Source organism: Triticum urartu, chromosome 7 (assembly GCF_003073215.2).
Source record: "Triticum urartu cultivar G1812 chromosome 7, Tu2.1, whole genome shotgun sequence".
NCBI lineage: Eukaryota > Viridiplantae > Streptophyta > Magnoliopsida > Poales > Poaceae > Triticum > Triticum urartu.
The window spans coordinates 63,161,895-63,187,059 of NC_053028.1; the positions used below are offsets into that span (position 1 = coordinate 63,161,895).

At 48.8% G+C, this 25,165-nt stretch overlaps 1 pseudogene; it reads left to right on the forward strand.

Annotated features, from left to right (window-relative positions):
- LOC125518360 overlaps nt 1–25,165 on the forward strand; it is a 68,609-nt pseudogene that overhangs the window by 11,680 nt on the left and 31,764 nt on the right.

Below are 25,165 nucleotides of genomic sequence, written 5' to 3' on the forward strand. Positions count from 1 at the left end.
CAAGCCGCCTAAGGACGAACCGACGCCGGGACGTGCCAACCGTCACCAAAGCCGACTTGCCAAGCCACTATGGAGCCATCCACGGCCGGAGCAGCGACCACCACTGCCATTGCCCAACCCGCGCCGCCCGGCGAGCTCCACGCATCGGAGTCGCCGGCCACACTCCTCCCAGGGCACCACCACCACCACGCCGCTGCCTCCCCGGAGATGGAGGAGGCAGCCGGCCGCAGTCCAAGACCAGCGCAGCCCGCGCCATCCAATAAGGAGATCAAGATCCCCCGGCTAGACACGCATCCACCATCACGCGCTGCCGGCCGCCACAACCTCCTGCTGCCCCGCACGAGACGCCGCCGACCAGCAGCACACGGGAGCTCAGGCGAGATCCCTCCACCCCCCTGCGTCGCCAGCCGGACCCCAGGCGCCAGATCCAGGCGGATCTGGCCAGACGCCCACCAGGGCGCCGCCACCCGAGCCGGACCACCCAGTAGCCGCCGCACCACCACCGGGGCATAGGCCGTCGCCGCGCCGCCACCAGACGGCCGCACCGCCGCCACCGTGCCGTTGGGCCCTGCGGAAGCCCAGCGCCGCCACCCGCAAGCTTTGCCCCGCGACGGACCCCGAAGGCAGAGGAGGAAGGAAAGGCCCTGCTGCCACCGCGCCGATCGGGCTTTGCCCGTCGACGCCTGCCGACGACGGCGGGAGAGGGAGGGGAGCAGGGGGATGGGGGAGCGGTGGCTAGGGTCCCTGTTGGTGTCAAAACCGGCGGATCTCGGGTAGGGGGTCCCAAACTGTGCGTCTAAGGTGGATGGTAACAGAAGGCAGGGGACACGATGTTTTAACCAGGTTCGGGCCCTCTTGATGGAGGTAAAACCCTACGTCCTGCTTGATTATTCTTGATAATATGAGTAGTACAAGAGTTGATCTACCACGAGATCAGAGAGGCTAAACCCTAGAATCTAGCCTATGGTATGATTGTATGTTGTCCTACGGACTAAAACCCTCCGGTTTATATAGACACCGGAGGAGGTTAGGGTTACACAAGGTCGGTTACAAAGGAGGAGATATACATATCCGTATTGCCTAGCTTGCCTTCCACGCCAAGTAGAGTCCCATCCGGACACGGGACAAAGTCTTCAATCTCGTATCTTCATAGTCCAACAGTCCGGCTGTCCGGAGACCCCCTAATCCAGGACTCCCTTAGTAGCCCCTGAACCAGGCTTCAATGCCGATGAGTCCGGCGCGCAGTGTTGTCTTCGGCATTGCAAGGCGGGTTCCTCCTCCGAATACACCACAGAAGATTTTGAATACAAGGATAGTATCCGACCCTGCAAAATAAGTTCCACATACCACCGTAGAGAGAATAATATTTCCACAAATCTAATCTGCTGACACATTTTGGTAGCATGACATCATGCCATGGCCCGGTAATTATTCGAACAGTTTTTCTTTAACCAGCCCCGCACATAACGCGAGATGGTTTCTTGACACGTCTTGTCAAAGCAGAGATCGTGTTCCCTTTATCACGGGATTCTCATTAATACGGACGTGGGTAACCCAACCATGCCTAGGACTCCTAGATCTTAGGCAAGTCCCAAACAACCATGAGGAGGACGCTTGATATTCACCCTCTTTATAAAGGGACAAGGCTTTTACCTTTTTCCCTCCCGTGCTCAATCGAATCCTTCCCCCGCCTCGAGTTCTAACACCCAAAGCCCAGGTCAGGTGCTTCGGACCTTCAATCATGTCTGGATCCAGCCTTCAAGGCCAGTGGATGCCTTCCTCCGTCATGGAGGAGGATATCAAGAAGTTGAGGGAGGCCAGATATCTGACCGCTGAAATTTCGCATAGGCTGCCCGCCCGAGGGCAGGTCGTCCCTACTCCCGAACCTAACGAGAGCGTCGTGTTCGTCTCCCACTTCCTTCGAGGACTAGGCCTCGATCTGGATCCCTTTGTTAGGGGTCTTATGTTCTATTACGGGCTGGATTTTCACGATCTGGCCCTGGATTCCCTTCTTCACATCTCGTCATTTATTGTCGTTTGTGAGGCCTTCCTCTGCATTACCCCTCACTTCGGCCTGTGGCTCAAGACCTTCGATGTGAAGCTGAAGATGGTCGAGGGGCAGTATGCAGCATGCGGAGGTGCTCTAATAAGCAAAATTGCTGACGCTCCATGGCCAAAGGGTTCCTTTCCAGAGGTGTCCGGATTGTGGCAACAGGAGTGGTTTTACGTTACAGCTCCCCGAAGTGCCAAGTGGGTAGCTGCCCCCACCTTTCGCCAGGGCCCTCCACCAGAACTGATGTCATGGATCAGCAGGTGGCTGAGCTGGGGTCCAGCCAACGACGTGCCAATACTGCAGAGCCGTATCTGAGATCTCTTCGAGGGAGATTTCAGTCTGGTTATGGTAATGCAAGTTATGTTGGTTCATCGGGTCCAGCCTTGCAAACGCCGGCCCCTCCGCATGTGGGAATTCAACCCGGAAGGACCGCACACTATTCAGAATTTCCTCGGCATGACGCACAAGGAGATGTACAAATCGTTCTTCGGACCCCAAATAGAGTGTCCGGACACTACCGAGGACGTGGGCCTGAGTAGCAACCGCACCGCTGCCCAAGTAAGTAATTGTTGGGGAACGTTGCAGAAAACCAAAATTTTCCTACGGTTTCACCAAGATCCATCTATGAGTTCATCTAGCAACGAGTGATCGGATTGCATCTACATACCTTTGTAGATCAAGCGCGGAAGCGTTCAAAGAACGGGGATGAGGAAGTCGTACTCGACGTGATCCAAATCACCGGAGATCCTAGCGCCGAACGGACGGCACCTCCGTGTTCAACACACGTATGGTCAGCGTGACGTCTCCTCCTTCTTGATCCAGCAAGGGGGAAGGAGAGGTTGATGAAGATCCAGCAGCACGACGGCGTGGTGGTGGATGCAGCAGTCACCGCAGCAGGGCTTCGCCGTTCTTCTGCGAGAGGGAGAGGTGTAGCAGGGGAGAGGGAGGCGCCAAGACTCAAGGGTGCGGCTGCCCCTCCCTCCCCCCTTTATATAGGCCCCCTAGGGGGTGCGCCGGCCCTAGGAGATGGGATCTCCTAGGGGGGGCGACGGCCAAGGGGTGGAGTGCCCCCCAAGCCAGGTGGGGCACCCCCCCACCCTAGGGTTCCCAACCCTAGGCGCATGGGGTGGGCCAAGGGGGGTGCACCAGCCCACTATGGGCTGGTTCCCCTCCCCACTTTAGCCCATGGGGCCCTCCGGGATGGGTGGCCCCACCCGGTGGACCCCCGGGACCCTTCCGCTGGTCCTGGTACAATACCGGTGACCCCCGAAACTCTTCTGATGGCCGAAACTGCACTTCCTATATATAATTCTTCACCTCCAGACCATTTTGGGACTCCTCGTGACGTCCGGGATCTCATCCGGGACTCCGAACAACTTTCGGGTTACTGCATACTCATATCCATACAACCCTAGCGTCACCGAACCTTAAGTGTGTAGACCCTACGGGTTCGGGAGACATGTAGACATGACCGAGACAGCTCTTCGGTCAATAACCAACAACGGGATCTGGATACCCATGTTGGCTCCCACATGCTCCTCGATGATCTCATCGGATGAACCACGATGTCGAGGATTCAAGCAACCCCGTATACAATTCCCTTTGTCAATCGGTACGTTACTTGCCCGAGATTCGATCGTCGGTATCCCAATACCTCGTTCAATCTCATTACCGGCAAGTCACTTTACTCGTACCATAATGCATGATCCCGTGACCAGACACTTGGTCACTTTGAGCTCATTATGATGATGCATTACCGAGTGGGCCCAGAGATACCTCTCCGTCATACGGAGTGACAAATCCCAGTCTTGATCCGTGTCAACCCAACAGACACTTTAGGAGATACCCGTAGTATACCTTTATAGTCACCCAGTTACGTTGTGACATTTGGTACACCCAAAGCACTCCTACAGTATCCGGGAGTTACATGGTCTCATGGTCTAAGGAAAAGATACTTGACATTGGAAAAACTCTAGCAAACGAACTATATGATCTTGTGCTATGTTTAGGATTGGGTCTTGTCCATCACATCATTCTCCTAATGATGTGATCTCGTTATCAATGACATCCAATGTCCATAGTCAGGAAACCATGACTATCTGTTGATCAACGAGCTAGTCAACTAGAGGCTTACTAGGGACATGTTGGTGTCTATGTATTCACACATGTATTACGATTTCCAGATAACACAATTATAGCATGAATAAAAGACAATTATCATGAACAAGGAAATATAATAATAATCCTTTTATTATTGCCTCTAGGGCATATTTCCAACAGTCTCCCACTTGCACTAGAGTCAATAATCTAGTTACATTGTGATGAATCGAACACCCATGGAATTCTGGTGTTGATCATGTTTTGCTCTAGGGAGAGGTTTAGTCAACGGATCTGCTACATTCAGGTCCGTATGTACTTTACAAATATCTATGTCTCCATCTTGAACATTTTCACGAATGAAGTTGAAGCGACGCTTGATGTGCCTGGTCTTCTTGTGAAACCTGGGCTCCTTGGCAAGTGCAATAGCTCCAGTGTTGTCACAGAAGAGTTTGATCGGCCCCGACGCATTGGGTATGACTCCTAGGTCGGTGATGAACTCCTTCACCCAAATTGCTTCATGCGCTGCCTCCGAGGCTTCCACGTACTCCGCTTCACATGTAGATCCCGCCACGACGCTCCGCTTGCAACTGCACCAGCTTACTGCCCCACCATTCAAAATATACACGTATCCGGTTTGTGACTTAGAGTCATCCAGATCTGTGTCGAAGCTAGCGTCGACGTAACCCTTTATGACGAGCTCTTCATCACCTCCATAAACGAGAAACATTTCCTTAGTCCTTTTCAGGTACTTCAGGATGTTCTTGACTGCTGTCCAGTGTTCCTTGCCGGGATTACTTTGGTACCTACCTACCAAACTTACGGCAAGGTTTACATCAGGTCTGGTACACAACATGGCATACATAATAGAACCTATGGCTGAGGCATAGGGGATGACACTCATCTCTTCTATATCTTCTGCCGTGGTCGGACATTGAGCTGAGCTCAATTTCACACCTTGCAACACAGGCAAGAACCCCTTCTTAGACTGATCCATATTGAACTTCTTCAATATCTTATCAAGGTATGTGCTTTGTGAAAGACCTATGAGGCGTCTTGATCTATCTCTATAGATCTTTATGCCTAATATATAAGCAGCTTCTCCAAGGTCCTTCATTGAAAAACTCTTATTCAAGTAGGCCTTAATGCTGTCCAAAAGCTCTATATCATTTCCCATCAAAAGTATGTCATCTACATACAATATGAGAAATGCTACAGAGCTCCCACTCACTTTCTTGTAAACGCAGGCTTCTCCATAAGTCTGCATAAACCCAAACGCTTTGATCATCTCATCAAAGCGAATATTCCAACTCCGAGATGCTTGCACCAGCCCATAAATCGAGCGTTGGAGCTTGCACACCTTGTCAGCATTTTTAGGATCGACAAAACCTTCCGGCTGCATCATATACAATTCTTCCTTAAGGAAACCATTAAGGAATGCCGTTTTGACGTCCATTTGCCATATCTCATAATCATAGAATGCGGTAATTGCTAACATGATTCGAACGGACTTCAGCTTCGCTACCGGTGAGAAAGTCTCATCATAGTCAACCCCTTGAACTTGTCGATAACCCTTAGCGACAAGCCGAGCTTTGTAGATGGTCACATTACCATCCGCGTCTGTCTTCTTCTTAAAGATCCATTTATTTTCTATGGCTCACCGCTCAACGGGCAAGTCAGTCAAAGTCCATACTTTGTTTTCATACATGGATCCTATCTTGGATTTCATGGCTTCCAGCCATTTGTCGAAATCTGGGCCCGCCATCGCTTCTTCATAGTTCGAAGGTTCACCGTTGTCTAACAACATGATTTCCAAGACAGGGTTGCCGTACCATTCTGGTGCGGAACGTGTCCTTGTGGACCTTCGAATTTCAGTAGGAGCTTGATCAGAAGTATCTTGATTATCATCATTAACTTCCTCTCTAATTGGTGCAGGCACCTCAGGAACATTTTCTTGAGCTGCGCCATTTTCCGGTTCAAGAGGTAATACTTCATCAAGTTCTACTTTCCTCCCACTTACTTCTTTCGAGAGAAACTCTTTCTCTAGAAAGGATCCATTCTTGGCAACAAAGATCTTGCCTTCGGATCTGAGGTAGAAGGTATACCCAATAGTTTCTTTAGGGTATCCTATGAAGATGTATTCTTCCGACTTGGGTTCGAGCTTTTCAGGTTGAAGTTTCTTGACATAAGCATCGCATCCCCAAACTTTTAGAAACGACAGCTTAGGTTTCTTCCCAAACCATAATTCATACGGTGTCGTCTCAACGGATTTCGATGGAGCTCTATTTAAAGTGAATGCGGCAGTCTCTAAAGCATAGCCCCAAAATGATAGCGGTAAATCGGTAAGAGACATCATAGATCGCACCATATCTAGTAGAGTGCGATTACGACGTTCGGACACACCATTACGCTGAGGTGTTCCAGGCGGTGTCAGTTGTGAAACTATTCGACATTTTCTTAAGTGTGTGCCAAACTCGTGACTCAAGTATTCTCCTCCACGATTTGATCGCAAGAACTTGATTTTCCTGTCACGTTGATTCTCAACCTCACTCTGAAATTCCTTGAACTTTTCAAAGGTCTCAGACTTGTGTTTCATTAAATAGACATACCCATATCTACTCAAGTCATCAGTGAGGGTGAGAACATAACGATAGCCACCGCGAGCCTCAACACTCATTGGACCGCACACATCAGTATGTATGATTTCCAATAAGTTGGTTGCTCGCTCCATTGTTCCTGAGAACGGAGTCTTGGTCATTTTACCCATGAGGCATGGTTCGCACGTGTCAAATTATTCGTAATCAAGAGACTCTAAAAGTCCATCTACATGGAGCTTCTTCATGCGTTTGACACCTATGTGACCAAGGCGGCAGTGCCACAAGTATGTGGGACTATCATTATCAACCTTACATCTTTGGGTACTCACACTATGAATATGTGTAGCATTACGCTCGAGATTCATTAAGAATAAACCATTCACCATCGGAGCATGACCATAAAACATATCTCTCATATAAATAGAACAACCATTATTCTCGGATTTAAATGAGTAGCCATCTCGTATTAAACGAGATCCTGATACAATGTTCATGCTCAAACTTGGCACTAAATAACAATTATTGAGGTTCAAAACTAATCCCGTAGGTAAATGTAGAGGTAGCGTGCCGACGACGATCACATCGACCTTGGAACCATTCCCGACGCGCATCGTCACCTCGTCCTTCGCCAGTCTCCGCTTATTCCGCAGCTCCTGCTTTGAGTTACAAATGTGAGCAACTGCACCGGTATCAAATACCCAGGAGCTACTATGAGTACTGGTAAGGTACACATCAATTACATGTATATCACATATACCTTTTGTTTTGCCGGCCTTCTTGTCCGCTAAGTATTTGGGACAGTTCCGCTTCCAGTGACCACTTTTCTTGCAATAAAAGCACTCAGTCTCGGGCTTGGGTCCATTCTTTGGCTTCTTCCCGGCAGCTTGCTTGCCGGGCGCGGCAACTCCCTTGCCGTCCTTCTTGAAGTTCTTCTTACCCTTGCCTTTCTTGAACTTAGTGGTTTTATTCACCATCAACACTTGATGTTCCTTTTTGACGTCTACCTCTGCTGATTTCAGCATTGCAAATACTTCAGGAATGGTCTTTTCCATCCCCTGCATATTGAAGTTCATCACAAAGCTCTTGTAGCTCGGTGGAAGCGACTGAAGGATTCTGTCAATGAACGCGTCATCCGGGAGATTAACTCCCAGCTGAGTCAAGCGGTTATGTAACCCAGACATAGTGAGTATGTGCTCACTGACAGAACTGTTTTCCTCCATCTTACAGCTGAAGAACTTGTCGGAGACTTCATATCTCTCGACCCAGGCATGAGCTTGAAAAACCATTTTCAGCTCTTCGAACATCTCATATGCTCCGTGTCTCTCAAAACGCTTTTGGAGCCCCGGCTCTAAGCTGTAAAGCATGCCACACTGAACGAGGGAGTAATCATCGGTACGTGTCTGCCAAGCGTTCATAATGTCTTGTTTTGCAGGGAGAGCAGGTGCTTCACCTAGCGGTGCTTTTAGGACATAATCTTTCTTGGCATCTATGAGGATGATCCTCAGGATCCGAACCCAGTCTGTATAGTTGCTGCCATCGTCTTTCAGCTTGGTTTTCTCTAGGAACGCGTTGAAGTTGAGGACAACGTTGGCCATTTGATCTAATATACATGTTGTAAAGATTTTAGACTAAGTTCATGATAATTAAGTTCATCTAATCAAATTATTCAATGAACTCCCACTCAGATAGACATCCCTCTAGTCATCTAAGTATAACATGATCCGAGTTAACTAGGCCGTGTCCGATCATCACGTGAGACGGACTAGCCAACATCGGTGAACATCTTCATGTTGATCGTATCTTCTATACGACTCATGCTCGACCTTTCGGTCTTGTGTGTTCCGAGGCCATGTCTGTACATGCTAGGCTCGTCAAGTCAACCTAAGTGTTTGCATGTGTAAATCTGTCTTACGCCCGTTGTATGTGAACGTTGGAATCTATCACACCCGATCATCACGTGGTGCTTTGAAACAACGAACTGTCGCAACGGTGCACAGTTAGGGGGAAGACTTTCTTGAAATTATTATGAGGGATCATCTTATTTACTACCGTCATTCTAAGTAAACAATATGCAAAAACATGATAAACATCACATGCAATCAAATAATAATAGTGACATGATATGGCCAATATCACATAGCTCCTTTGATCTCCATCTTGGGGCTCCATGATCATCTTGTCACCGGCATGACACCATGATCTCCATCATCATGATCTCCATCATCGTGTCTCCATGAAGTTGCTCGCCAACTATTACTTCTACTACTATGGCTAACACGTTTAGCAATAAAGTAAAGTAATTTACATGGTGTTTCTCAATGACACGCAGGTCATACAAAAAATAAAGACAACTCCTATGGCTCCTGCCGGTTGTCATACTCATCGACATGCAAGTCATGATTCCTATTACAATAGCATGAACATCTCATACATCACATATATATCATTCATCATTCATCACAACTTTGGCCATATCACATCACAAAACACTTGTTGCAAAAACAAGTTAGACGTCCTCTAATTGTTGTTGCAAGTTTTACGTGGCTGCAATAGGGTTCTAGAAAGAACGTTTTCTTACCTACGTGAAAGCCACAACGTGATTTGTCAACTTCTATTTACCCTTCATAAGGACCATTTTCACCGAATCCGCTCCAACTAAAGTGGGAGAGACAGACACCCGCCAGCCACCTTATGCAACTAGTGCATGTCAGTCGGTGGAACTGGTCTCACGTAAGCGTACGTGTAAGGTTGGTCCGGGCTGCTTCATCCCACAATACTGCTGAAGCAAAATAAGACTAGTAGCGGCAAGAAAGTTGACAACATTTACGCCCACAACAAATTGTGTTCTACTCATGCAAAGAGAACTACGCATAGACCTAGCTCATGATGCCACTGTTGGGGAACGTTGCAGAAAACAAAAATTTTCCTACGGTTTCACCAATATCCATCTATGAGTTCATCTAGCAACGAGTGATCGGATTGCATCTACATACCTTTGTAGATCACGCGCGGAAGCGGTCAAGGAACGGGGATGAGGAAGTCGTACTCGACGTGATCCAAATCACCGGAGATCCTAGCGCCGAACGGACGGCACCTCCGTGTCACACGTACGGTCAGCATGACGTCTCCTCCTTCTTGATCCAGCAAGGGGGGACAAGAGGTTGATGAAGATCCAGCAGCACTTCGGCGTGGTGGTGGATGCAGCAGTCACTGCAGCAGGGCTTCGCCGTTCTTCTGCGAGAGGGAGAGGTGTAGCAGGGGAGAGGGAGGCGCCAGGAGTCAAGGGTGAGGCTGCCCCTACCTCCCCCCCCTTTATATAGGCTCCCCAAGGGGGGCGCCGGCCCTAGGAGATGGGATCTCCTAGGGGGGGCGGTGGCCAAGGGTTGAGTGGCCCCCAAGGCAAGTGGGGTGCCCCCCCACCCTAGGGTTTCCATCCCTAGGCGCAGGGGGTGGGCCAAGGGGGGCGCACCAGCCCACTATTGGCTGATTCCCCTACCCACATCAGCCCATGGGGCCCTCCAGGATGGGTGGTCCCACCCGATGGACCCCCGGGACCCATCTAGTGGTCCCGGTACAATACCGGTGACTCCTGAAACTCTCCCGATGGCCGAAACGGCACTTCCTATATATAATTCTTCACCTCCGGACCATTCCGGAACTCCTCTTGACGTCCGGGATTTCATCCGGGACTCCGACCAACTTACGGGTTACTGCATATTCATATCTCTATAACCCTAGCGTCAATGAACCTTAAGTGTGTAGCTACGGGTTCGGGAGACATGTAGACATGACCGAGACGGCTCTCTGGTCAATAACCAACAGCGGGATCTGGATACTCATGTTGGCTCCCACATGCTCCTCGATGATCTCATCGGATGAACCACGATGTCGAGGATTCAAGCAACCTCGTATACAATTCCCTTTGTCAATCGGTACGTTACTTGCCCGAGATTCGATCGTCGGTATCCCAATACCTCGTTCAATCTCGTTACCGGCAAGTCACTTTACTCGTACCGTAATGCATGATCCCGTGACCAGACACTTGGTCACTTTGAGCTCATTATGATGATGCATTACCGAGTGGGCCAGAGATACCTCTCCGTTATACGGAGTGACAAATCCCAGTCTTGATCCGTGTCAACCCAACAGACACTTTAGGAGATACCCGTAGTATACCTTTATAGTCACCCAGTTACATTGTGACATTTGGTACACCCAAAGCACTCCTACGGTATCCGGGAGTTACATGGTCTCATGGTCTAAGGAAAAGATACTTGACATTGGAAAAACTCTAGCAAACGAACTATACGATCTTGTGCTACGTTTAGGATTGGGTCTTGTCCATCACATCATTCTCCTAATGATGTGATCTCGTTATCAATGACATAAAATGTCCATAGTCAGGAAACCATGACTATCTGTTGATCAACGAGCTAGTCAACTAGAGGCTTACTAGGGACATGTTGGTGTCTATGTATTCACACATGTATTACGATTTCCGGATAACACAATTATAGCATGAATAAAAGACAATTATCATGAACAAGGAAATATAATAATAATCCTTTTATTATTGCCTCTAGGGCATATTTCCAACAGTAATCCCATGGTCGAACACACTGTCCTTTTATTTATCATGAAATCATTCTGAAGAATCGCTCTTTGACCAGGACTGGATAGCAAAGGCGAAGATGATCCGGTGTTCAGCCCCCCTTCCTGAAGGCTTGGACAATCCGGTGCTGGAAAAGATGCTCGAGACAACACCTTGTCTAGTGCCCTCCAAGGAAGACGAAGGGGGGAATAAAGAGGGCGAAAGCGGGCCTCCATCGCTACCTATTCCAATCGAGGGAATGAGTGCCTTCGCGAGGGAGGATAACCAAGGGGAGGAATATGACATTCTGTCTCCCCGGGGGAGGAAGAGGACTGCCTCTGAAGATCTGGAAACTAAGGTTTCCAAACAGGAGAAGAAATCTCCGCTAGAGGGTCCTGCCTCGAAGGGTATTCTTGCCACACAATGTCCGTGCGGGGATCTGCCCTCTACCGAGCTGTAAGTAAGCAAAAAGTACTTAATAGTGAAGATATCTTGCTCTACTTCTGAGGAAAATAACCAAAGTATTTATCTTGCAGTTCGGATCTTAGCCCTTCTTAGCAGAGCTCATCTTCGGGGGATCTTATTCCGGAGATGATGGAGAGCGAAACGCCTCCCCCTGCCACACCGCCTCACGAAGCGGGCGACCCCGAGGTGTCATCGCGGAGGGTTTCTCCGGATCCGGCAAGTCCAGAAGGTAATCTCATGGCCACCCGAAGTCCTCAACACCCGGCTCTCGAAGAGAGTCATCAAAAGAGCCGGGCACCGTCTGGTGTGCGGTCGGACATACGGAGGGATCTGCTGGCGCAAGCGGCTATCTCAGAAGAGCACCGCACCTTGATGGGTACGGTGATTGAAAGGATTACGTCCGCCGAAAGCGGGTTGCATGAAGCTTTTACGAGTCTACTGACGGGTTTTGAGGTACGTGAAATGATGTATATTTTTTACGATACCGCATATTTTTAAATGTGCCCTGTGTAGATAGTAGCCCCTGAGACTCTGGTTGTTGTCGAAAACGGCGGCAAACAGAGGATCATAGTCCCAGTTAATAACCAGACTGCCTTTATGTGCAGGTGGTGGAAGCTCTAGTGGCTAGCCGGACTGATGGGTATGCCGAACTAAAGTGGCAGCTGGATGCGGCATATGCCGACATCGTTCTTGTCAACAAGCGGCTTGACGAGGCACTAGGTAGGTGATTTTTCCGGTGAATGTCACATAGTAAGAGCAACATGATGCCTGTATCTTTAATATGTCGTGACTGCAGATGGAGCTGCCACCGTGGAGACCCTTCGGGCGGAGCTTGCCCAAGCCAAGGAGCAAGCAAGGAGTAGCAATGCGGTCGCTTTGCAGGCGGCCGAAGAGTTAAGGGCCGAACAGGCCGCACATTGCAAGAGCAAAGAAAAAATTGCCAAGATGGCCGTGGAGTTAAAAGATGCTGCTGACCGTTACCGGCTTCTTGAAGAGGAAAACCGGGTGAAAGCGACGGACCTGGAGAAGGCCCGGGTGGCTGCCAAGGAAGCCCGCTCCAAAATTAGAGCGACGAAGGAGGAGCTGAATCAAGCTGCAGATATCGTGTCTGGGAAGCCCTTCTTGTTGCGGACTAAGTTCGAAGATCCGAAGTATGCTCCTCTGGACCGGCTATGGAGTTCTACGGACGCGTACATGGATTTGGCTGCCAGCGCTGCTGATGCCGCCGAGTACTTCAAGGATCAGAAAGGTCCCGAAGTGGAGAAGCTATTCTGGTCACAGTTTCACGCTCTGATCCGTCCGCTGCTGCTGAATGAGCGATTGACCGGTTGGGCCGAGCTCCATAGGTTGTCCGGACTGGCCATGAGGTCCGTTGTGGATCATTTGTGGCCAGGAGGGCCAAGGCCGAATAGCTATTTTAGCTTAGTGCAACAATTCCTTGGCACTGTGCCACACATCGATGCTGTAAAGAGGTCGGCGTGCATAGAAGGCTCGCGGATGGCCCTTGCCCGTGTCAAAACATACTGGGCGGAGATGGATGCCACCACTATTGCGGCACAGGATTCGGCCATAGGCCGAGTGGCTGCCGAGCACTACTTTGAAGAAGTTCTTGAAGGCGCTCGTTCGATAGAGGCTCATTGCTCGAAGAATATTATGTTTGAGTGACATGTATTCCCATTGTAAAAACAATGTTTTATTGAGTTTATCAAGGCTGTATTTATATTTTTTGCCCGAAAGTGCTATGATGCCTCCTGTGTGGCCATTTATGTATATATGTATATAACCTGAAAGATGGCAGTCGTCGGCTTCAGCCCCCACGCATATAATGCGGGGGTGTCCGCAGAAGATGCATGTTCACACTTGATCCAACGTCTTGGTCCATGAAGGAGGTGATAGCGCAGCGAACTAGGCAACCGGACTATAATGCTTTAACACTTTTACTTAGCCAGAGGAGTTTGAAAGTGGGGCTACTATATAGCCCTTGGTGGCTCCGCGCTCATCCGGATTTGGGCCGCGTACATGCCTGGTCGGGAAACGGCCCTTCGTTAAGGCGGAGGAATCCCGAAGATTCCGCTAGGTCATCGAGTGGTTGACCAGTCTCACGCTATATCATGATAGTCAGTTTTCGGCTTTCTCTACTGAGGTGCTCGTCCGGATGAACCAGGGCACAATCGCAGTAGTTCTCCTGGTGCCGCCTTAGCCGTTAGAGCAGAACATAAGGCAGCAAAACACAGGAGCCGGGAAAACCCAACAATTGACCAAAGACATGATTCGGAGCTGATGCATATAAGGCCAAACTCGGGACGCCGAACACTCCCTAAGGTATTATGTCTTTATGATGTAAACTGGGCCTAAACAGTGCCCTTTGTAATAAGCCCCTGGTGTCCAGGTACGTGCAATATTCTGACGTGGCCACATGCCAATACGTCAGCATCCTTCTCAATTGTACTGAGAATCCGAGGGATGTGTATCAACAAGAGACTGTAAAAAAGGTTTACGCAGGGTCTTAATCTAAAAACAATCCTTGGAACGGGTCCCTGCTGCACGTCTGCGCGTGTGTCTCCGTTGTGCCGTATTCTGGACGGGTGTAGCACGATGGTCATCTGAAAAAGAGAGGAACTTAATTGAAAAGTTGCTGTGCAAAAGGTAAGTTATACTAAATAAACAATATATAGTTCAAAATGAGCAAAGTTGAGCCTAATTGCCATTTGTGCGCGCGCGTTGAGCCCCTTGTATTGTAATAGGAGTATAGCCATCAAACCTGTATCAATTACATATAGCTGCACCGGACTCGTCCAACCGTGTCCGTGGTCTTAACGACCTGTAGAATGCTTTAGTTGGTGAGGACGTTTAGTGTGCGGCTGCCAAGGCAGCCGTGCAGTCTTCCGCGCGCAAGGAGCGCTCAATATTTCCATTTACTGTAATGATGCCACGTGGACTGGGCATTTTAACCATGAGGGAAGCGTAATGTGGTATTGCGTTAAAGCGAGCGAAAGCTTCGCGTCTGAGTAGTGCTTGATAGCCACTTTGGAACGGAGCGATGTGGAAGGTTAAATTTTCGCTGCGGAAGTTATCGGAGAAGCCGAATATAACCTCGAGTAGTAGGGAGCCCGTGCAATGGGATTCTAGGCCTGGCGTTACTCCTTTAAAGGTAGTATTGCTATGGCTAATTTTTGTTGGGTTTATCCCCATTTTGCGGACTGTGTCCTGATATATCAGGTTTAAACTACTGCCGCCGTCCATCAGGACTCGTGTGAAGTGGTATCCATCAATTATCGGGTCTAACACCAAGGCAGCCCATCCTGCATGTCGGATACTTGCCGAGTAATCCCGATGGTCGAAGGTGATCGGTTGGGACGACCAGTGGCAGAACTCCGCTGTGATAGGACCTGGGACATGTGTCTCTAGGAGTGCCGCTTTGTTTCTCCCCTTTGTCACGTGTAACACGTTTACTGTTTTAACTTCTGGTGGGAATTTCTTTTGTTCCCCGGTGCTTTGCTTGCGAGGCTCGTCCTCTTCTTCGCTCGGTGTATCCTGCCCCTTGTGTTCGGCGTTGAGCTTGCCGGACTGCTTGAAGACCCAACATTCTCTATGGGCATGATTTGCAGGTTTATCGGGGGTGCTGTGGATCTGACATATTTTGTCCAGAATCTTGTTTAGGCTGGACAGTTCGTCTCTGTTGCCTTTGAAGGGCAGTTTTTGCTGACCTGGCCGAGAGCTTCTGAATCCGGCGTTTACCGCCGTGCTCTTCGGGCTGTCTTCTTTATTCCGGTGCTTGTTTTTGCTGCGTCGTGGTTTCCCGTTTTCATCCCTGACTTCGGATGTACTTGGGTCGCTGGTGCTGCACCAGGCTAACCAGCTGTCCTCGCCCGCGCAAAAGCGGGTCATGAGGCTTGTCAATGCTGCCATTGTTCTCGGCTTTTCTTGGCCGAGGTTTCTGGCGAGCCATTCGTCTCGAACGCTGTGCTTGAAAGCTGCTAAGGCTTCGGCGTCCGAACAGTCGACTATTTGGTTCTTTTTAGTGAGGAACCTATTCCAAAGCTTTCGGGCTGACTCTCCGGGCTGTTGAGTTATATGACTTAAATCGTCCGCATCCGATGGTCGGACATAGGTCCCTTGAAAATTTGCCCGAAAAGCGTCTTCGAGCTCTTCCCAGCTTCCAATGGAGTTTTCGGGGAGGCTTTTAAGCCAGTGCCGAGCTGGTCCTTTGAGCTTGAGGGGTAAATACTTGATGGCATGGAGATCATCTCCTCGAGCCATGTGGATATGGAGGATGTAGTCCTCAATCCAGACCCCAGGGTCTGTCGTTCCGTCGTACGCCTCTATGTTTACGGGTTTGAATCCCTCTGGAAATTCATGGTCCAGCACCTCATCGGTCACTACTAGGGAAAAGCTTATAGGCAGACGCTTACTAGTAGCGCGGGTTTATAACCCTCGCTGCTGCTACTTACTAGTAGCGCGGGTTTTTACCCCTCGCTACTACTAAGTTGATACTAGTAGCACGGGTTTTTAACCCACGCTACTACTAAGCGGTCTCTACCGTGCCCTCCTGGGACATGCCATAGTAGTAGCGAGGGGTACAAACCCGCGCTACTACTAAGTTGATAGTAGTAGCGTGGTTTTATACCCCTCGCTACTACTAAGTACGAGGTAGGTTAAATTCCCATATCCTCGGCCGAATCCCTCCTCTCCCCCTCACTTTTCCCCTCTCTCACTTTCCTCCTCTCTTCCTCGTACTTCAGCGGTGGCCGCCGCTGGTACACTCTGCTTTCTTCCTCCCTCCCTCTCCGAGATCCCTCCGGTGGGAGGTCGCCGGAGCTCCTCGCCGCCGCCAAGATGCGGAAGCACGACCTCGGCATCCTCCTCCTCACCGCCTTCGCCGTCTTCTTCTCGCTCCAGGTCAGCCCTCCTCCTCCTCCACCTCCCCCCTCTCCGATTCGATCCGGAACCCTAGCTGACCCATCCCCCTCCTCCTCCGACAGCACGAGGGCCGCCGTGAGGTGCTGCTCCCCACACACGACACCAAGATCCAGGTCCTCCAACTCCCGGCCAATGCCGGGCTGGCCTCCGCGGCCTCCACGAGGCGCGCGTCATGGACGAGATCTCCCTGCTCCCGGCCAACGTGCGCGTCGCCGCCGGCCGCCGCCCCGTCGCCATGGACGTCGGCGCCGTCGAACGAACCATTGACACCATTGACAGCATGCACGGGGTCGAGATTTTTTTTGTTTTTCAAATTAATAGTAGTAGCGCGGGTAACAGACACGCGCTACAGATAGTTAGTAGTAGTAGCGCGGGATGCACCGGGCTACTACTACTAGTTAGCTGTAGCGTCGTAGTAGTAGCGCAGGCACCCACACTACTACTAGCTTTTAACCCGCGCTACTACTAGGCTTTTTCCTAGTAGTAGGGGGTGTGCGGCACCCCTGTATTTGGGTGTACCATGGTGTTCGGATGTTTGTTGTGTTGCATTGCATGCTGGAGCGCGCTTGCGTGGCCCGTATATGGATCTGGTTGCGCCATCCTTTTGATGCGAGCCCTCGCGTGGATCACGTACTGCCTTATGTGCGGTGTCGTTTGCCGCTCTATGTTGGCCACGAGGTCGTCTATCCGATCGGATGGCCGTTTTTTTTCAATTGCGGGGGATCTAAGGCCTCCTCATCGAATTCAGGTAGCAACTTTCGCTTCGGGTAGCTCTTGGTGTGGCGATTACCGCCGTACTTCGCTGCAGTGTTGAGTACTTCACTCCATCTGATTCTGAGTGTGTCTTGTGCAGCCCTGAGCCTTTGCTTCTGCTTTTTCAGGCTCCTCGCAGTGGCAACAAACCTTTGATGGGCATTCTGTTGCTCCGGGCGCCTGTCCGGTGTGATGTCGTCCGGACTGTTATCTTCGACGGAGTCGGGTTGTTCGGTTTGATTCTCCGTGTTGCCGTGGTCGGGCGATGGTTCACCCTGCTCTAACGCTGGGTCTATATGACCGCTTTTTCTGCCGAGGCGGTATTTGGAGCGGCGCTTACGCCGCCGCTTTGTCTGCTTCTCGAGCGAACAACCCTTCGCTGCGTCTTTCCGTTCCTCGTCGTCATTTTCTTTGGGTGTGTCCACCATGTATACATCATATGATGAAGTGGTTGTCCAGTGCCCTGTGGGTAGTGGTTCCTGTTCGTCTCCTGCATCGTCGTCCATACCATCGATGTCTTCAAAATCAAAGTCGAGCATGTCGGTCAAATCGTCGACAGTGGCTACTAAGTGGGTGGTGGGTGGGCGGCGAATTTCTTCGTCATCCGCATCCCCATCCTGCCGAACATAGTTCGGCCAGGACTCTCCTAACAGGGAGAGAGACCTTAATGAGCTCAGCATGTCGCCGAAGGGTGAGTGCTAAAAGATATCCATGGAGGTGAACTCCATGATCGGTGCCCAGTCAGATTCGATAGGCACAGGCGCAGGCGGTTTGGAGTTCGTGGCCGGGGAAGAATCCGGCAGTTCGGTGTCACGGCTCCCGTGAAGGGTAAGGTCGATATTCGGCTCGATCGCCGCTGAGAATACGGCCTCCGTGGCGGGGTCTATCCGCCCGTCCATGGATGGCGCAATTGGCTCCGAATTGAGGGTCGGAGCGGTCGCCAGTGCGGTCTCCTGAACACTGTCCGATGGTAGAGCTAAATCATGCCCATCGTGACCGTGCGACGCGCTCGGCTGGGGCTCGAATCCATCGAAGATCAAGTCTCCGCGGATGTCGGCCGTGTAGTTTAAGCTTTCGAATCTGACCTGGTGGCCAGGGGCGTAACTCTCGATCTGCTCCAGATGGCCAACCGAGTTGGCCCGCAGTGCGAAGCCGCCGAATACAAAGATCTGTCCGGGGAGAAAGGTCTCACCCTGGACTGCATCGCTATCAATGATCGAAGGAGCCATCAAGCGTAATGACGATGACACAGAGGAACTCTCAATGAAAGCACCAATGTTGGTGTCAAAACCGGCGGATCTCGGGTAGGGGGTCCCGAACTGTGCGTCTAAGGCGGATGGTAGCAGGAGGCAGGGGACACGATGTTTTACCCAGGTTCGTGCCCTCTTGATGGAGGTAAAACCCTACGTCCTGCTTGATTATTCTTGATAATATGAGTAGTACAAGAGTTGATCTACCACGAGATCAGAGAGGCTAAACCCTAGAAGCTAGCCTATGGTATGATTGTATGTTGTCCTACGGACTAAAACCCTCCGGTTTATATAGACACCGGAGGAGGTTAGGGTTACACAAGGTCGGTTACAAAGGAGGAGATATACATATCCGTATTGCCTAGCTTGCCTTCCACGCCAAGTAGAGTCCCATCCGGACACGGGACGAAGTCTTCAATCTCGTATCTTCATAGTCCAACAGTCCGGCCAAAGGATATAGTCCGGCTGTCCGGAGACCCCCTAATCCAGGACTCCATCAGTCCCCCCCTCCCGGCGCGCGCGGGCGCGTCGCGGGAGGGGAGCGGAGATGCAAGATTCGCTTGCTGATGGCTTTTCTCGCGTTGCCTTGCATCAACTTCAATAATATTTGGTTCTATGCATCTCAAGATGCGGAGGCCAGGAGGTTTATCCTTCTTTAACTGAAAGTTATAAAAGTTCGACCAAATGCTTTCTAGAATGCATTGTATTTGTGAATTAAGGTAGTAATGTTAGTTATTGCAAGAAAGTTACATTTTCCGCCTTTTGCCAGGCAGAATATTTGTATTTATATATATATATACAATACCGCTATTCTAAGCTAGAGCATAAAATATTGTACACACTTAGTAATATTCTACACCCTTAGTAAAATTATATACAAAAGATAGTAATATTGGAATATAATTTTTACCATCCAAGTCAATATTTTACTATATTTTTTCAAAAAATTAGTACATTTCTACACCAGTTTACTAATATTTTGTAACCAAAGTGACCAAAATCGACACCCTACAACACACCAACGGATTCCGGAGCCGCCTCTCTGGCTTCCACGCTAGCCCCGAGGCAGTGTACCAACCAAGCCGACAACTATGTCACCCAATTGACCAAAGTAAACATGTTTCATGCATGCTATTCTCGAGAGTCATTGCTTTGACTTCAATGCCAGTCTTGAGGCTGCACACCCGCTTGACCAACTATGAAGCTACAATGCTTGACGAACCAGGATCACCCCCAAGAGAGAAGAGATGGGATGCCGTTGATGCCCGCTCCAACTAAGGTCGAAACTTGAGTCTTCACCCGAAGAGCTCAAAACCGCAATGTCAAGGGGGGTGAAGGACCTCCACGGTGACATCTACAAGGAGGAATGATGGCATAGGATGCCGACGATGCTCACATCGACCAAGATTGCTCTAGGCTATCACCTAGAGCCCACCAAACCCATCCTCATTGTAAGCCTACCCAACCGACTGCCATCAGCGGCCTACCTGCCATCATTGCCCGAGCTAGGTAGACATATGCGCCAGACAACTTGCCCCACCATCCACTACCAACACGGCATGCAAACCATCATGGCTCCTCAGATCGCCATGGCTGTCCCCATTCCAACCACTGAATGTCAACTTCGCCGCACCACCATCCTCCATATTTGGTTTGTCACCATTGCTGCAGAGCTGCCCACCCGCTCACCGAAGCCATCACCGCCCATACAACAACGACATCGGCGTTGCCGAGACTGTACGATCCAGATCTAGCCGGAGCTAGTCACCCGCACAATCCAACATTACCACCACACCACTCATTGCCAATCTAGAACCAACATAGGCTATAGGCACACATGCATTATGGCCTTGCACACGTATCCAGACACATTGGCCCAGATGCAACGAACATAAATCCACACCACCAGGGTGGTCTCCACTCCAACCTTGTGGACGAACCCGCCAACCACCACCTGTGAAGGGTGCACACTGTATTGCACCTTCGTGCTAGCCACCCAAGCCACCGCCCAACGCCTCACGGCGTGACAGTGAGCTCAACCCGAGCCCCTCCCCCTTACCGACATCCTAGAGCCGGTAGGCCGACCGCCATCGCTCCATACCACATAGCCGACTACTAGCGCCATTCAAGGAGAGCTTCCCACCACCTTGGCAATGGGACCCGAGGCCACTATGGCAGGATCGAGGCCGTGACACTAAGTTTCCTCTGGCATCGCTTGGGGAGTGACACGAGGGGAACAATCTAGTTCGTTCTGAAAATCTGCATCAATCTTGATAGTTAGAACTCAAGATTCTTCTTCTTCCTCCTCTTCACTTGATTGTTCCTCTTAAACATGTATTCCTTTAATGCAAGAGGCTTGGACAACCTGTGAGTCATAGGAGTCCTCTTTCCATCCTCAGTCATGTCGTTATAGGTGACGAAATAAGCAAGAACATCATTAGGCACCAAGGTTGCATAATCATTCTTTTGATGAATGTGTAACACCATAGATAGGAAGTGAGGTGCTGGTACTCCAATGAACTTTCTCACGATGAATCCATCATTGATCTTCTCACACCTAAAGCCTTGCAACTTGACCACAAGAGCGGCGAGTCATGAATAGTGTTTGAGGTGTTTTGTAGGGGTTCATCACAAACAATTTCATGTCATGCTTGGCCATTTGATACTTTAACCTTTGAATGCTTGTGGTGCCTTCATTCATGACAACCAAATGATCCCATAGAGCTTTTTGTGCACTTGATGAGGATGACTTGGGCATAGATATCTCTTGAAAGGCACTTTAAATCAAATGGATAGTGGTGGCATTGAGTTCTTGGTCAATCACTTCACGCGGAGTCACATTACCGGCATCCACCGGATTGAATCCATGCTCCACAATCTCCCAAAGCGCCGCCAAAGAGATATGAATATGAGACTCCATAGGAAACTTCCAATGAGAGTAGTCTCTTCCTTCAAGGACGGGTGGTGAGCCGGCATAGTGATATTTAGTAGTGGAAGCTGGTAGAGGTGGGGGATAGGCCCATGATGCTTGGTTGAAGCTAGTAGGTGTAGCACCACTGTTACTCAAACCCAACGGTTGTGTCTCCGCAAGTTGTGAGGTGGCGGGAACACTATTCGCTAGTGCAAGAGCTTTAGCTATCCTTTTGTTAACGAATACCTTCGTAGAAGCATCCGATTGGGATTTATGCTCCACTGTGAACTTGGCGAGATCTGTGACGGTGTACAACTTCTCGGCATCACTAGAAGAGGTACCCTCTGCGCCTTCTAAGGTGGTGAAGCCCTTAAAATAGTCCTTACTCTGTTACCAATTGAAAGGATTGAGATGGACCTAAGGAGGCTAATGGGCCTACTAATTTTTGTAGCTCTTTTTACAAATTAGGCTTTGTAGAATGCAAATGATCGGGCAATCCACAAGCTTGGGTCCTCATCTCTCCAACTTCTAAGAATAACAAGATCAGAGGGGAATTCTCGGAACTTGCTCAAATCACGCAAGTTATCAGTCGAATAGCTAATCTTGGCTAAGGTTATTAGCTCCTCTAAAAAAATCTGTCACAAACCTCTCAAGGAACCAAAGGATTAGGGTTGGGAAAGCGTGGGGAGCGTTCTTAGCTACATTTGATATGCTTAGAATGAATCGTCACCCCTATCCCGAAGCGGTGGACGGGTTGGAAAAAACTAGCTATTTTTAGGCTGAAAAATTAGCGTCAGATATTCCAACCCAGCAAAGAACAACCTCAGGGTTAGACAATCAAGCCTGGGAATCACCCCAGGACCCAGAGCTATTGGGAATGTCCTGGGCAGTTTGGCCTCTATCTGGGCAAAATCAAGAGCAGTCGAGTAAGTACCAGAGTCCGACTAAAACTGAAAGCTACCGGACAGTGCGACTGTCTGTCTGGCTTAAGAATCATCGCAATACCATGTGCATAGTAATAGACCCAGACTCAAACTGTCTGGTCAGAATTGGCACAAATGGTCCAGCCAGCTAAAAGCCGCCTTTTGATTGCCTTTGACCTAGGATGGTTGGCTATTTGGCATTGGACCTTTTGGTGGATAGGAAGGATTTTAGATGTAGAATAACTTTCATGTGCTTGAACTTCACATCCCTTGACCCCCTCTTAATAGTGAGGGATCCTTATAGTTCAAGAACAAGAAATAAAGACTACAAAACTAGCCTTCATGAAGTCCTTTAGCCCTTTAAATTTGGGGGGGGGGGCAACCTTCGCACAAGGAACTAAAATCCGATCATACACTTACTAGCCTCACTAGCTCCTTTAATTTTCCACCGTCAATACAAAAGGATAAGTAGGGGCCTAGATGCACTTCCACATGCAACACATCAGTGTCTTGGATAACAAAAGGTAGTACTTAAAAATTCTTGAATTTTGTTCGTTGTTTATGTGCATATTTTGGTCCTTGCACTATTAAACTGATACTTTGGCGCTTTAACTTGATACCATGTATTTTGGCTCCTCACCATATAAATTTTTGTTCCTCAAGTGAGTTTTAAGAATACTAAATTCATTTGACCAAGATAGAACCTACACGTAGGTTGCACTAACCCACATGTTTTTCATGTAAATAATCTTAAGGAAATTCTGCATCAAGTTATTTTCACAATCTATCTAAGCACATGGCAAGGTCAACAAATGTACACACAAGCAAACCATGTCTTTGTTGTCCTCTGCTTCCTATAACTGACAACTCATCCACGCACACCATGAGAATAACAATTACTACTATGCACCTCAATATATTGCAATAAAAAATTCAATAAAAAACGACAGATCTAGTGCTAGAAGCTCCCACACCAGGTGTGGTCCGTGGAAAGATCAAAAACAAAAAATCTATCACAATTTTTTTCGTTGAAGGTCCATTAAATTTCATCGACAAATGCATCCAACAATTATTTCTCATGCCATATAATCAGTATGGAAGGGGAGAAATGTGTTTATAGTCTACTGTGATTTAAAGCTGGAAGTCACGTGTGATGAAAGTATGGAAGGAAAAAACAAACGTGTTTGAGCTGGTTAGGATAGGTGAGGTGGATGCTGGTTAGGATACAATGCCCACCACATGAGATCTGGGTTGCATAGTTAATCAATGTTCTTTATGAAAATCTAAGGGTTGTGCTTTGTTAACTAATAGGTCGATCAAATAAGTTCTCAGATGTTTCTGATTTTTGTGGGATTTTTAAGCATATTTTTCTGCTTAGGCCATCAAAACACTTTTAGTATCTAGAGTAATTGACAAGAGAATGTCTATCGCATTAATGATTAAGTGTTTCTGATTTTGTGGGATTTTCCAGTCTATTTTCTTCTTCTATGTAGCCCATCAGGTACTTTTAGTACATAACAGATGCAGTTCTAGTCCACTTATGTGTTGGAGTCAACTAAATACAGTATCTGACAATTTTTAGTTTATAGATATTAACATTACAAGTAGTAGAATTGATTAATACCTTGCTTTCAAACTTGCACAGGTTTTGTTGGAATGGCATTGTCCTATGGTCTTACGCTAAATACGTCATTTGTTTCATGTATTCAAAACCAATGCAACCTTGCGAATAAAATAATCTCAGTGGAACGGGTGAGCCAGTACATGGACATACAAAGTGAAGCAGCAGAAGTTGTTGAAGAAAATCGACCATTGCCAGATTGATCCCAAGATGGCAATTTAGATCTTAGAGATTTGAAGGTAATCAAATATAATATTTACATGTACAACATACAAGGTAAAATCCAATTAACACCTCTAGCAAATTTATGCGATTGATTTTCATTAGACAGATCAGGTATAGGAATGATGCTCCACTTGTACTACATGGGATCACTTGCAAGTTTGCAGGTGGAGATAAGATTGGTATAGTCGGTCAAACAGGATGTGGCAAGACAACATTAATTGGCACATTGTTTCGTCTTGTTGAACCTGCCGAAGGGAAAATAATTAGACTCTGTGGACATCAGTACAATAGGCTTACGTGACTTGCGTTCACGTTTGGGTATCATTCCACAAGATCCAACACTTTTAAGGGTACAGTAAGATACAATCTAGATCCTCTTGGGCAATTCTCGGATCAGCAAATATGGGAAGTAAGATGTACAGAGATATCTATTTTGCCTTTTCTCGCCTTACGAAGTGTTCAGATAAGATTATTAAGAAGGTTTGACACCTACCTCCTTCGATTCGCGGAAGACAAGAGCAATGTGCATGTCAACTTTGCACGGATGCAAATGTTTAATGACTGCATTGCTGATCTTGGTCTTCGCGAGATAGATAGGATTGGTGCCAGGTTTACCTGGACCAATCGCCGGGCGTCGCCGACCCAGTCCGTCCTGGACCGGGTCCTAGTCTTTACGGAATGGGACCTCCACTGCTCCCTAGCCTCCCTCCAGGCCATCACCCGGGTTGGCTCTGACCACGTCCCCCTCCTCCCGTCCTC